This window comes from Oryza sativa, chromosome 12 (assembly GCF_034140825.1).
Source record: "Oryza sativa Japonica Group chromosome 12, ASM3414082v1".
Taxonomy (NCBI): domain Eukaryota; kingdom Viridiplantae; phylum Streptophyta; class Magnoliopsida; order Poales; family Poaceae; genus Oryza; species Oryza sativa.
Window position 1 is genome coordinate 21,090,001 of NC_089046.1, and position 12,147 is coordinate 21,102,147.

Here is a 12,147-nt window from a genome sequence, read left to right on the forward strand (position 1 = left end):
ATTTTCTTTTCCTTCTGCTTGGCTTCGGGGGTCTAACGGTTTACCTTTTCGCCTTCTCTCGGTTCGTCCCATGGATCCTCTTATATCACCTCTTCCTTCTCAACTGCTGCCACAAGCCCCTTCTTCCCCTTCAGAGACATCAAATAACATAACCTCGCCATTTTATGGTGACCGGACTCTACTCCCACTCCTGCTTCCGTTGGGATAAATTTCATCATCAGATGGGATGTAGATACTACCGCCCCTATCGCATTCAACGTTCCTTCAATGGCATTTCATCTGGTTCGGTCGATTCGCAAAACGTGTGTTCTTTCGGGTTTGAGCTATTCAAAGTCTATCTAGTCCCTTCCTGTCTTTTATTGGTGCCATAGGCTACTGGTCGTACTGCCTCGACGGCTGTTCCTTACAAGTCTATTTCCGTTCTATCTAAATTTGGATAGATCGACGCTCTATTGGAAGTCGTTCGTTCGTACTGCCCGAGATGTATATCGATCAGCTATGGATGAAACTGATAGTGTAACTGCCAAATCATCCAAGTAAGGAAATCGATAAGCACGAAGATTTCTCTCAAAGACGAGAATATCATTCAGTCTTGAGAAATGCATATTGTCGTTTTAAGATCTGGATTGTGACAGAAGTCGTCGGCACGGACCTTTCCAGATCCAGGCAGAAAGATTTCCTCTGCTAACGGCTCTGGTTGAGAGTCTCCCTCCTTTTCAGTCCGATGCGTTTGAGCAGTAGTCGTTCCCATCCTCTTGATTTCCGAGTCTCGTGAAAGAAATCCAATGCGAAAAAGACAGCAACGACCTTCTGATAGTTAGGAAAAAAAGGCAATCCATGTTCCGCCCTTCCTCTTTCGCTTGTTTTGGCTGTGAGTTCTTCTATTGAATCTGTTTCATTTTTCATGTGTTTGAATGTATTAACTGATTAGTACATGTGCATGAGTGACACGAGTTAATACAGGAAAAGAAAAAGCTGTACCAGTCTTGACATGTGTTAGTGCACGAAAAGCCTAAGCCACGTCCAATCTTGTTGAATTTCTTTTCAAGGTTTAAAAAAAGCTAATCCAGGTTCCTTTTGGTTGGGGTCTGTCAAATAGAAACTTGTTGAGATGGGACAGGTCAGTTTGAACTTTCTTTGAACCAGCAAATTTGCAATTTTTTGATTCTTCATACTGGCATGCCTGACTTGAATTATGCTTAATTAGCACTCATCGAGTTTGAGCTTTCTTGAAGTTTCAATATGTGCAGTTCAGGCTTGAGACTGACAAGAGTCAACGTGAACGTGTTACTGCCCCCGCGGGTCGACATGAGCTTCTCTTTGCTAGTTCAAGTCGACTGGAGCCGGCCAATGGCTAGAACAAGTCAGTTCAAGCTGCTTCGCACTACCGTTGCTAACGGATTCAAGTTGTCTGCAGTCGACACAAGCTTGCCGCTGCTGCCGCAAATCAACTCAAGCTCCTCGTTCCATCATGAAAGAGTAAAGCCCCAAAATGGGTACACAGCTAAACATGAGAGCAAGCAGACTATTATACGTGTAACTAAGCCTTCAAAATGGGGGTGTGCATGTAACTTAGCCGTCATAGAGCGGGTTCGCTTGTAAATAGGCCCAGACCAGCGCCTCTTTGTTCTACATGGCATCTCGATTCTTCACTACACCCAATCTGTATCGACTCCCATTAATTACACCTTTTCTAGGTTACGAGTGTGGAAAGAGACTTCTTTCTTTTCATATTATATAGAATAGTCTTCTCTTCGTGCGTTTCCGGCTTTTTGCCTTCAGCACGCCATGGAAGCGGTGCCCCTAAAAGAACCGAGTTGAGGAGTCATTCCCTAACCCTAAAGCTTAATTGCTTCAAAGACTAGGATCAGGTTTCCTCTACTATAACTCATTGTTCTCCGAACTCGCCAAAGGCCCTGGGTTCGAATCCACTTCAGGATTTGAAGTCCTGTCTCAGTTCATGCTCGTCTAAGAGGCTGGTCGCCCTACAGTTCTTTTTGTTTGGCAGCTAGTTGAAATGTAAGCTCTCTTGCTTTCTCCTCTGGAGATTCATATAGTTCCTCTCAATTCAATTCTTTACCGTTCGTACCTTCCTTCAACTCATTTCAGCCCAGTGGAGTGAAAAAGCTAGGAAAAGAAAAGGAGACTAAAGCGAGGAAGTAGACCTAGTTCCGTTTTCTACTTTATTTAGCCCCCTCAGTGGAGAGAACCTTACCCGGTATTTGAAAAAGCCAAGCATGAAGCCGAGAATTAGCTCTTTCATTGATGATGGTCGACGTAATAGCTCCTTTCTCTAACCAAGTAGACAGGAAAGGAAGAGTATGCACATTGGTACTCAAGGATGTCCTTAGAAAACCCTCTTTGCCAGTCAGTCTAGTTTCTCATGTAGGTGGGTATTCTACTCTTTCACTCCCCCTTTCTTCCTAGTGAGATCTTTTGACCGGGTTGAAAGTTACCTTTCTCCTTTTAGTCAGCCTTTCCCTATTTTACTCCTCTATTTAGTAAGCCTTCCCCTGGGATTTAGTTAGCAAAGTCTGTGAGCCCGGAAGCCTAAACCACTCTCTTCGGCACATTTTCCCAGCTCTACAAGCTACTCTTTCTTCTCTCTTGGGCTCTTTGACAGTAGCAATGCGAACAGTTAACTAGCAGAAAGGACGTGTCGGGCTAAATAAAGGATGAACTTTGGAAATACCTCTACCAGCCAACTAGGTAGAACTTATAGGCTTGTAGCATACTACACGTTTTACCCTATTTTTTGTAAAAGAGCTTCATATGCAACAATACCGGAGTACGGTACAGAGGGCAAAGAGACTGAACCTTCATATAGGACTACTTTTGATCAGGACTGACTTTTTTCTAGCGAAGAGACACTTAGTTTAGAGGGTCTGGCTAGCCCTTTGTTAAGATAGGCGTACAGAATGATGAACGTATGGAGTTAGTTCGGTGGGTTGGTTGGGGAGTGATTTTGTACCTAAGATTGCAGATTTTGGGCTCACAAAGCTGTAGTTGAGAGGTTTCTTTCATTGCTCGGGCATGCCTTCTTTACTTAGGGTATTTCATACCAACGTCTTGCCTGGCTTATCACACCAATCTTCTTCTTCCCTTGACTACAACGAGAGGACAGGTGATGTAAAGCAAAGGATCAGGAAAGGAGAGTTTCAGAGGGTCGGAGTCCCACAAGCAAAGAAGGATTCGAAATATGACGTCGATGTGATCATAGTAGAATGGACGTTGAGAATGGGCCTTATGGTCTTTTCGCTCCGTTCTTCCTCAACATGGTCATTCTCTGCCGCATAGAGCGCACTCTCAGGTCCGTCTTTTGCTTGGGTGAAAAAGGACTTTCACTGTCGATCCTGCTACTAGATTAGGATACGTAACCATTCGTCTCTTCCTTACTCATAAGCTCAATCCCAGGGTAGGCTATGCGGACGACTGCTCGACTCATTCTTCAATGGCCAAACTTGGGTAGGAAGAATCCTACACCGGAAAAAACCTTTTGAATCCAAGACCTGAAGAAAATGAATACGCACTAGACTCCGTCAAATAAACATATTGGGAGAGAAGAGAGCTCTGTTCATCCAAGCAATCGGAGACACTAGTTAATCTACAGAGTAGTAGCTCGGGGCGTTAAAAAAAAGATTTAAAAAGGTAAACTGGAATGTGCAGAATATCTAGTCGAGTTCGCAGATTTGACTGAACACAGATAAACTATAAACGAAAATAGAGAACTGGATGCGGTTAAGCATACCACTTCGGAAAAGTGGAAAGGCACGGTGTTAAACCATAGGCCTTTAACGGAACTCGATCACTTATTAGACCGATATATGAACGGCAACCTCTTTAGCTTTTCCACTCCCTCACCACACCAACCACTGTGTGATACTGAACACCCACACAATCTCGATTTTAAAGAGAGAGACTGCCATCGCCATCTCTTTGGACATGCATGTGTTAAGGATATAGTTTAGCTAGCCTACCTTCTGATGAGCCAGGAGCTCGGATGTCTAAGACGCAACGCGTACGAATCGCTACGCTATGTTTCTTTCTATATGATAATATGAAAAACCAAAGTAAGTCTTTGACCTTCTAGCCAGGACCACACTACACTTTTCAATCAAATAACCCCGCTTCGCACCTATGAGCAAATCACTGAAACACAGGGAGAAGTCTGGTTGTTCATCACAAGATACACATCTCAGACAGCCAGGACCAAGCACAACTATATAGCTTCTCAACTGCATCCCGCTTGCTGAACGAGCTTATCTCATCAGTAAGATCACCCAGTAAAAGCAAATGTAGCAGATCATCCCATTCTAGGCCGACAAGGAGAAACCCCTTTTTTTTCCAAATGTAAAACAACGAGGATGATCGTTTAATCCTAGAGATGGGACCCGGCCATTACTATCGGTCTGCCTTTAAAAAGGAAAGTAGCTTTGGCCTTCGAAAGAGCTTATCAAAAAAGATTTTTTCAGTCGAGTCAGTGAAGAGAGCAATGAACGCCAAAATAAATTTCCATGGCTCCCGACCTGCAATTGATATAAGCATTAGCAGTATTTGAAAATGGTCTACCAAAAAGAATAGGTGGCTGCTTCCCCTTATGCACCACCCCCATGTCAAAGTATCAAAACAGATGCTTCTAGAAATTGGTACAGCTGAAATTTCTCGCACCACCTCATCAGGGAGAAAAAAAGCTAATAAACTAAGATGCCAATCCCTATTAGGAATGAGATAGTGGGAGAGAGACAAACCTTCCAACAGCTCTGACATGTTCATAGGAATAGGCCTTCTATTCAATGCAGTCCCACCGAGCCAAGGGTCTTATAACAATCGCACCGAATTACCATCTCCAATCCGCCACTGGAAGTTCTCTTTAATAGAATGACTGGCTTTACATATCTCCTTATTAATAGGAAATGAATGGGCAGCAACATAGAACCCATCCCAAGAACCCTCAAACCAGTATTTACCCCGGAGAACACGGCTCCACAACGTATTTAGTAGCGGATCCACTTTTCCTTATCTGTTAACGAGACTATACCTTTCCTCTGCCTATGAGCTAGCTAAAGATCCATCGTTATCCTTTCCAGCAATGGAGGCGGAATCAATGGTCATGTCAGGTTTCAGATTCAAAGAGAGATGTCAAGCAAGCGCCGAATCTGAGTACTCAACTTGCCCGACCCGCTTCTTCCACTAGACCTCGTCTTTCAAAGAGCAGCAGCCCTGCAAGCCTAATAGAACCTTGTTTCCTGGGCCAAGTCAGCCTATAAGTAAGTAAGTAGGGCTGAAGACAATTTGTTTGTTAGTTTTTCAATCTTCTTCCTTCTATGCTTAGAGTAAGTGGAAATGACCTCCTTGATCAGCAAGTAAGCGAGCGGTAGTTCAGTCTCCGACAAGTGAGGCCGAACTAGCCCCTGGATCAGCTCTCATAGTGGGGGAATCAGAGTCAAGTTAGGCGCAAAAGAGGGGGTTGACATCATTCGTCGTGATTGGATCAATCAGACTCCCCCACAGGAAGTGCCAAGGGGCGCCCTTTATCATCGCCCATTTCTTCCTCATCTGCTGCTGCCTTAAGTGCGTAAAGTAGGCTCAGCTTCTTTGGTTTCTAAATATCTTGTAGTAGCCGAAGGTAGTCCAGTCCGCTTGTTAGATTGAATTGAATCTTATATAACCTACGTAGCTAAAGAGAAAATCATAATAGTCTAAGTGGACCTCTCAAAGGTATAAATAAGTATACATTAGTCTTACTGGTTCGGTCTTTTTCTTTTTTTGTTATGATGCCCACATTTCATACTTCTCAATTCTTATTTATTCAAGGGTTCGTATGTACTGAGTGACTCTAGGTCTATTCAGATGCAGCTTCAAGAGAGCTTTATTCGGCCTTTGTATGACCGTCTTCCCTTCCTGTCTATCTCCTTCGGTCAGGTAGTTCTGCTTCCGATGCCGGAGGAGCTGGGTGGGATAGAAAGGTAGTTTCTGAGTTCGAGATGTCTGAGCTTGGAGGTTCCGCTTCTCTAATGTGATAATAAAGCAACAAGCAACGTCGCTCCCGTGCGCTCATCCCTTGCTTGTTCTTGAGCGCTAGTCATTCATCCGGGTTCTTGGGATATCTTGATTCTCTTTATGATGATGTAAGGGTCGGCAACAATGAATAAGGAATAGATCGGAAGTTCGCGCCAATCGATCTTCTGTAGGAGTAGGAGGTAGCGCGAATCCCCTCTTTCTTCGTTTAGAAGAGTGCTGGACCTCCACAACGTCAAACCATAGAACACAGCTCCTTTCGGTCGAACCCTAGGAAAGACGACTTTACCTTTTTCGTAGATAGTCTGAGTTCGAGCTACTGTAGTCTCCCCCGTTGACCTTCTTTTTTAGATAGAATCCTCAATGAGTGGAAAGGACTCCCAGACTAGCTCCGCAGTACGAGCCCCATACGGAGCCGCGCCCTTGTGATATGATAAGAAGAAAAGGGGCCAGGCCGCCCTCTTTTCTTTTCCGCACCAAGCCTTCTCTTCTTGTAAAATCGGGTGTATAGCTCAGTTGGTAGAGCATTGGGCTTTTAACCTAATGGTCGCAGGTTCAAGTCCTGCTATACCCAAAAAAAACCACTCTTGTATTCGTAAGGATGCATAGTAGCCTTCAAAGAGCACTCTTTGGCCTTGAGACTCGCCCCTTTCTCATCAACATCTCGACTTCGCTCGTTGTTTGAGGTAAGTATAAAGGAGATCAGACTGGCTCGGTACGAGTCAATCGACAAAAGCGAGAAACGAGGTTGTTCGACAAGGCTACGGTCTAACTTTTTCTTCCTAGCGGAGTTCAATACGAAAATAAAGGCGCTCCGCGTTGGGAATGGCGTACATAGTACGGGTGGCTGGTATAACTGATCAGGGTTGTTCTGAAAGCAAGTCAATTGGTGCTTTGGAAAGTGAGTGCCAGAGGCTAGTCACTGCTTGGTTTACAGAAGGGAAGGAAGAAAGAGATACCGAAGCAGATTCAGTATAGAAAAGAAGAAATTGATACCATTCATTCCAGCTTATTTGATACCCACTTCAAGTTTCTATCAAACCATGTCTTTTTCTTCGAACGTCAATCTCGTAGGAATTTCGATTGGAAGTGTGGTATTGAAGGGCGAAGCCTTTACTCTTTGACTTGTTTCTTTTCATATAACATAGTATTGACTGCGCACTTCGAAAGATGATGGTGTATTCTGAGGATCAGTCCATTTTTTATTGAATTCGCAAATTGATAGATCTGGATGATTCAAAGAATGATTCTTCCCTGGGCCCGGTACCATTATTTAAATTGGAGCTTTTCAATTCCATTTTGGAGATTGAGGGGACCGCTCGTAACGATTTTTTTCTTTTTATGGGGGCAAGAAAAGGATTTGACTCTTGAAGATATCAACTGCTCCATACATTCAAAAACATTTTTGGTACTTTCTATGAGAATGGATAAATAGAAATGGGTACATTCCTCTTTCTCTTTCCTGGCCTAACTACCCATAAAAAAGAAGAGAGAGAGCTGTAAGAGCGGTAAAAGCAAGCTCGGTGGCCCGGTTCACTACAGGTTGATGTATCCTTTTGAAAGAAAAGTAAATTCGCTACGCTATAAGGTACCAATTCATCAAGGTATAAAACCACATCTACAGTGGGAGTCCCTATCTACTTTCGATTCCCTTCTTACTGGCTTTGCCAATACATCATACTGATTTGACGCTTCCTTACGCTTTCTTTCAAGCATTGCTTCCAGGACAACGGAGAGTATTCCAAGATAAAGAACCAGAACTGAGGTTGACACTACTGAAAGATAAAAGAATGGTGGATAGATGGATTCGCACCATCCCAAAACCGAAATACAGACAGACCAAAAAAGACGCAAATAAATACTCCACCACCAGCCTACCTACTAGCATGTATTAAGCGAATAGCTTGTATGGTAGTTGTTAAAGAAAAGATGTATGTAGTCCCGGAAGAGAAGCAATTGTCATACGACCTGTAAGCGTAACTTTTGACTTCCTTGCCGTTTGTGAATTGAGTCAATCGAGTTACGTTTGCAAAATGAATGGAATTCTGGAGTGGACCGAATATCCATGGCAGAACCCCACACTGGTCAAAAATAAAAGTCAATCTCTCTAAAAAATAAGCACTTCAACAAGTCAGGGCCCTTTATTATACAACTCCTATGCGTAATTGATAGCTTTTTGGTATTCTCCATATATAATATATATACTACTCTACTAGGTACGAAATAACAGGAAAGATAGAAATAGTGACTTTGGCTTCAAATAGAGAGCAGCTTAAAGGGAACTCGCACTGGAGGACTGCTCTGATAAAATAACTGAACACTGGCTAGGAACTGGGCTGCACTAAGCCCGGCACTTTTTGGGCTTCTTCATGAATCTAGTTTTCAGGTAAGGTCAGATCATCTTATTGAATATATATCTGAAAGAAAGCAAAGGAATGAATCGTTTTTCCAATTACCTTCTCTCGAAAACCATAGATCCTCTGGTTACCATTGACTATCCGGCACTTTCGTCTGTAGAGCGAAGCAAGAAATTGCATGGAAGGGCTTGCCCTGCTAATATCAGCCTTGTTTGGAACAATAGATGCAATCCATTTCAGTGTATGTCACTGAGTTCACCATTGCAGTTGAGACGTCAGGCAATTGAGCGTTCCCTAGAGTTTGGTTCAAAGGCTAAGGACTCCCCGTCGCCTTCATAAGGGCACTAAGGTGGAGCACGGAAAATAAAATTGGGCACCCATGTTTTACCAGTCCCGGATCTCAGGGCCGTTTTGCCCGACATGAACGAAATCGAATTTCATTGCGGGAAATTTGGATTTCATGAGGGAGGAAAAGGCGAGGCGGAGGGTGGAGAGTCGTACAATGCATTGGTGGAATGAAGGTGCTAGCTTGGCTGAGATAGGAAGTTTCGATGTGTATGTAGATTTGGTTCTAGTGCCCCCACCCTTTTCGAGATCTGTCAGGATTCGCAAGATGTTCTGGTGTAAACTATAGAGAAATGGAATGAATGAAATGTATCTAAGAAGAAAGGAAGCCATGCTCCATCCTGTTTATAAAAAGAACATCACCTCCCTTTTTGGTTAGATACCGCTCCGTTAGGTACTAATGCTTCTACCTATCACCCTCCGGGTGAGTTTGAGCGCTGTGTTTTTTCCAACGTTAATAGCATTCCGCGAGAAAAGAGAAAAGTCATCTACTGATGTTGTCAGCGGAGTCCCTCGTCCATCCATGTATGAATAGCGGTATCCCCATTTTGGACAGTGATGAATTAGTCGACGCAATTTGCATGTGTATTTGCGTTCGGCTTTGCTACTTTCCTTCTAGACTAAAAAAGAATGTCCGCGGAAGGGAATAGTCTACGTGGCCCGGGGTAGTCTTTCAATTCCTTTATCGGGTGGGAGAGTTTAGAACCAGTTAAGCCAATAGCTGCTGCTTTAGTCACACTAGCTACATCAGTTGATCATGGATTTAGCATACCACCTCAGAATAGTCTACGTGGCCCCTAGTTTTTACTATTATTTTGTGAATCCTGTAATGCAGACAGCCCTTTTTAAAGCGCTAGGCCGGGCTTGCCCCTGACTCTCAAAAAGAGCAGGAGGTTTTGCCTCAACTCATTCCATGAATGTTGTTTCATTCCCGCTGAATCCAACTCAGTCTTTATCCTGCCTTGGAGTTCTCTCTCATAACTGAAGCCAGGAGGTATTCGATTTATCGGATTTCGAGCCCCTTTTCTTGCTCCTTGCCATTAGCGCAGCCCTTTTCTTTTTCTTAGCTTTATTTGAAGCGTAGTTTTTCACCTGAAAAAGAAGGCGCCAGCGCTTTTGTAGTGACCCCCCCGGGGTCCCGGGTTGCTTTGGCGCGCCCCACCCCGTCAGTCCTGTGTTGTACTTGACTTGACTCTCCCCCGCTTGCTGCTTGCTGATCGCAGTGTTCAAAAATGACACGAAGCTGGATATGAGTAGATGTTGTTGGACGAAAACGTCTTTCATTCACAATGAAACAGAATGGTCTCGCTCGATGCGTCATTTTATGATGTGTATTTTCATATTAAGAGTTCTTAAAAGTTATCAACTCAAAGCCCAACCGTCAAAAGGATGCTACAATGTTCGAAATTCTCAACTTAACACGCCCCCTTACTTTCTTCGTGACCTCCCACTACTTCATCTACCGAAATGATTAGGCAGATCTCCTTTTTTCTAGCATTAAACCAGCTTATGATCCTTAGGCTATAGAGCATGGAGCAGACAGAGAGATGAAAGGACCACCTTCTCCTGCTTGCTTGATCGGGGAACGGAATCTATTCACATTTAGAATAGCTGAAGTGCTACTTAACTTCACTTAGTAGTTGAAACTCGGAGAGACAGAGAGAGTCCTCTCTCATACTTGCTGATCAGCAAGGGAATTGGCAGGAACCAACCTTAGTTGCCCCTCGGTAGAGTGAGTCTACTTAGCGAACTGGCAGGACGCGGAGATCGATTGATCAATATGCATATCGAGAGTTGATGGTTGACCGCCGCCCCCCTTGTCCTGGGGGCTCCCCGGCCGGGGAGGCAAAGGGGATTGCTATCGTCACCCTTTCTCCCGGTGTATGTGAAAGAGAAAAAGTGACGAACTTTTTTTCTTTTCGGTCCAAAGAACGAGAGTCAGCTTCCTTAAGTCCGTTCTTCCTCAGTAGCTCAGTGGTAGAGCGGTCGGCTGTTAACTGACTGGTCGTAGGTTCGAATCCTACTTGGGGAGATTTGATTCATTCAGAATTCGAATTGATAGTTATAGCTTTTCTGACTAGCGACCCCTGTTGTCCTTCTCCTTTTTTTTTCTAAAGACGCAGCAGAATCGTCAAACGGGACATCAAAAGTGGGAAGTTGATTGTAGGATTTCTATTCCTCACTCTCGTATAGGAGCAAGAAAACGGATGCGCGTGCTAACGCTTTCGCGCTAGTGCGCTCAATCCGTTGCTTGTTTGGTTCGTTCAATGAAAAGGGATAAGAAGGATCCACTGGGAATGAATGGGAAGACTGGGGTAGTATCTTCATTAGCCGGATGGAATTAGTCTCCACTAGCGCAATTCGAAGAACGAACAAGAAAAGGCGTCACTGTTTAGGTAGGAGGATGGATGGATGTGGTCCAATGGCTAAAGCTCTGCCAGCTTCTTGTAGACTGGCAGTCTCCGAGAGGAACCTTCACCCCCCGGGGGGAGGCCGGGTGGGATGGTAGACTTTTTTTTCGCCACAAGTGGGAACTCAGTCCTTGGTAAGACACAAGGGGGGAAGGAAGATCTTCACTCATTCATTAAGTGCCTGCGGTGAGACGCGACCCACAACAAACGAAGGGGGTGGAGGGGGAGACCGAAGAAGGAACAATTGTCTTGAATGCTACGCTGGGATCAGCAGCTTCCAGTGAAGACAAAATGAGTCGGGCAGGAAGAGGAAGATCGGGCGGGGAAAATGGGGTTCGAACCCGCGACTTCTGGCGTGACAGACCAGCACTCTAACCAACTGAGCTATTTCCCCCTTTCGTAACTACTGTCGATTCAACAGTCACCTACCGGTTACCTTTGTAACTATACCAAAGTAGCTGTACAACAGAATGCCCTTCGCCTTTAGTACTTTTATTTTCTTTTGACGACAGTAGAAAGAAATGGCTCTGCTCACTTAGACTCGGGGCTCCGCGCTCTATCAGCTATCAGTTAGTTGGCGCTACGCGCGACTTCAGTTGACAAAAGCGAACAAGATAGCGCTAGCGCCTGCTGAGAACTTTCGTTTGTTCGCCTTCTAAAAGGCCTACTGACCTGCCGGTGAAAAGCCGGTTACAAAAAAAATAATAAGACGTAGTGAAAAAGTACCAAAACAACTGAAGCCTACATCCCACTACGTCTGGGTTCCCCCTTCCTATGAACCTTGAGTCAGAGGTCTTACCTTGAGTCAATAGGTAGGGTCAACTATACCAAAGTGGAAGGGCCACTATCTAAGCTATTAGTGGGCTGGTTTGAACTATTGATTTACTGAATCGAGTGAAGCTGTGTTGCGTAACAAGACTATAGGTCGCCAAGGCCTATAAGTACAAGTGGTCGCCCTAACGGTCACTCTCAAACTCACTACTTGAGTGACTTTCGTCACTTAGCTTCTTTAATAG

General features: G+C 44.3%; 3 non-coding genes across 3 annotated transcripts; 2 read left to right on the forward strand and 1 right to left on the reverse strand.

Annotated features, from left to right (window-relative positions):
- Positions 1 to 6,519: 6,519 nt before the first annotated feature.
- Positions 6,520 to 6,592, forward strand: TRNAK-UUU (transfer RNA lysine (anticodon UUU)). The gene has a single exon. It is a non-coding gene; the product is annotated as a tRNA-Lys (tRNA).
- A 4,088-nt stretch (positions 6,593 to 10,680) lies between these two features.
- TRNAN-GUU (transfer RNA asparagine (anticodon GUU)) lies at positions 10,681 to 10,752 on the forward strand. Its single transcript has one exon. It is a non-coding gene; the product is annotated as a tRNA-Asn (tRNA).
- Positions 10,753 to 11,451: 699 nt separating this feature from the next.
- TRNAD-GUC (transfer RNA aspartic acid (anticodon GUC)) lies at positions 11,452 to 11,525 on the reverse strand. The gene has a single exon. It is a non-coding gene; the product is annotated as a tRNA-Asp (tRNA).
- Between the last annotated feature and the right edge of the window lie 622 nt (positions 11,526 to 12,147).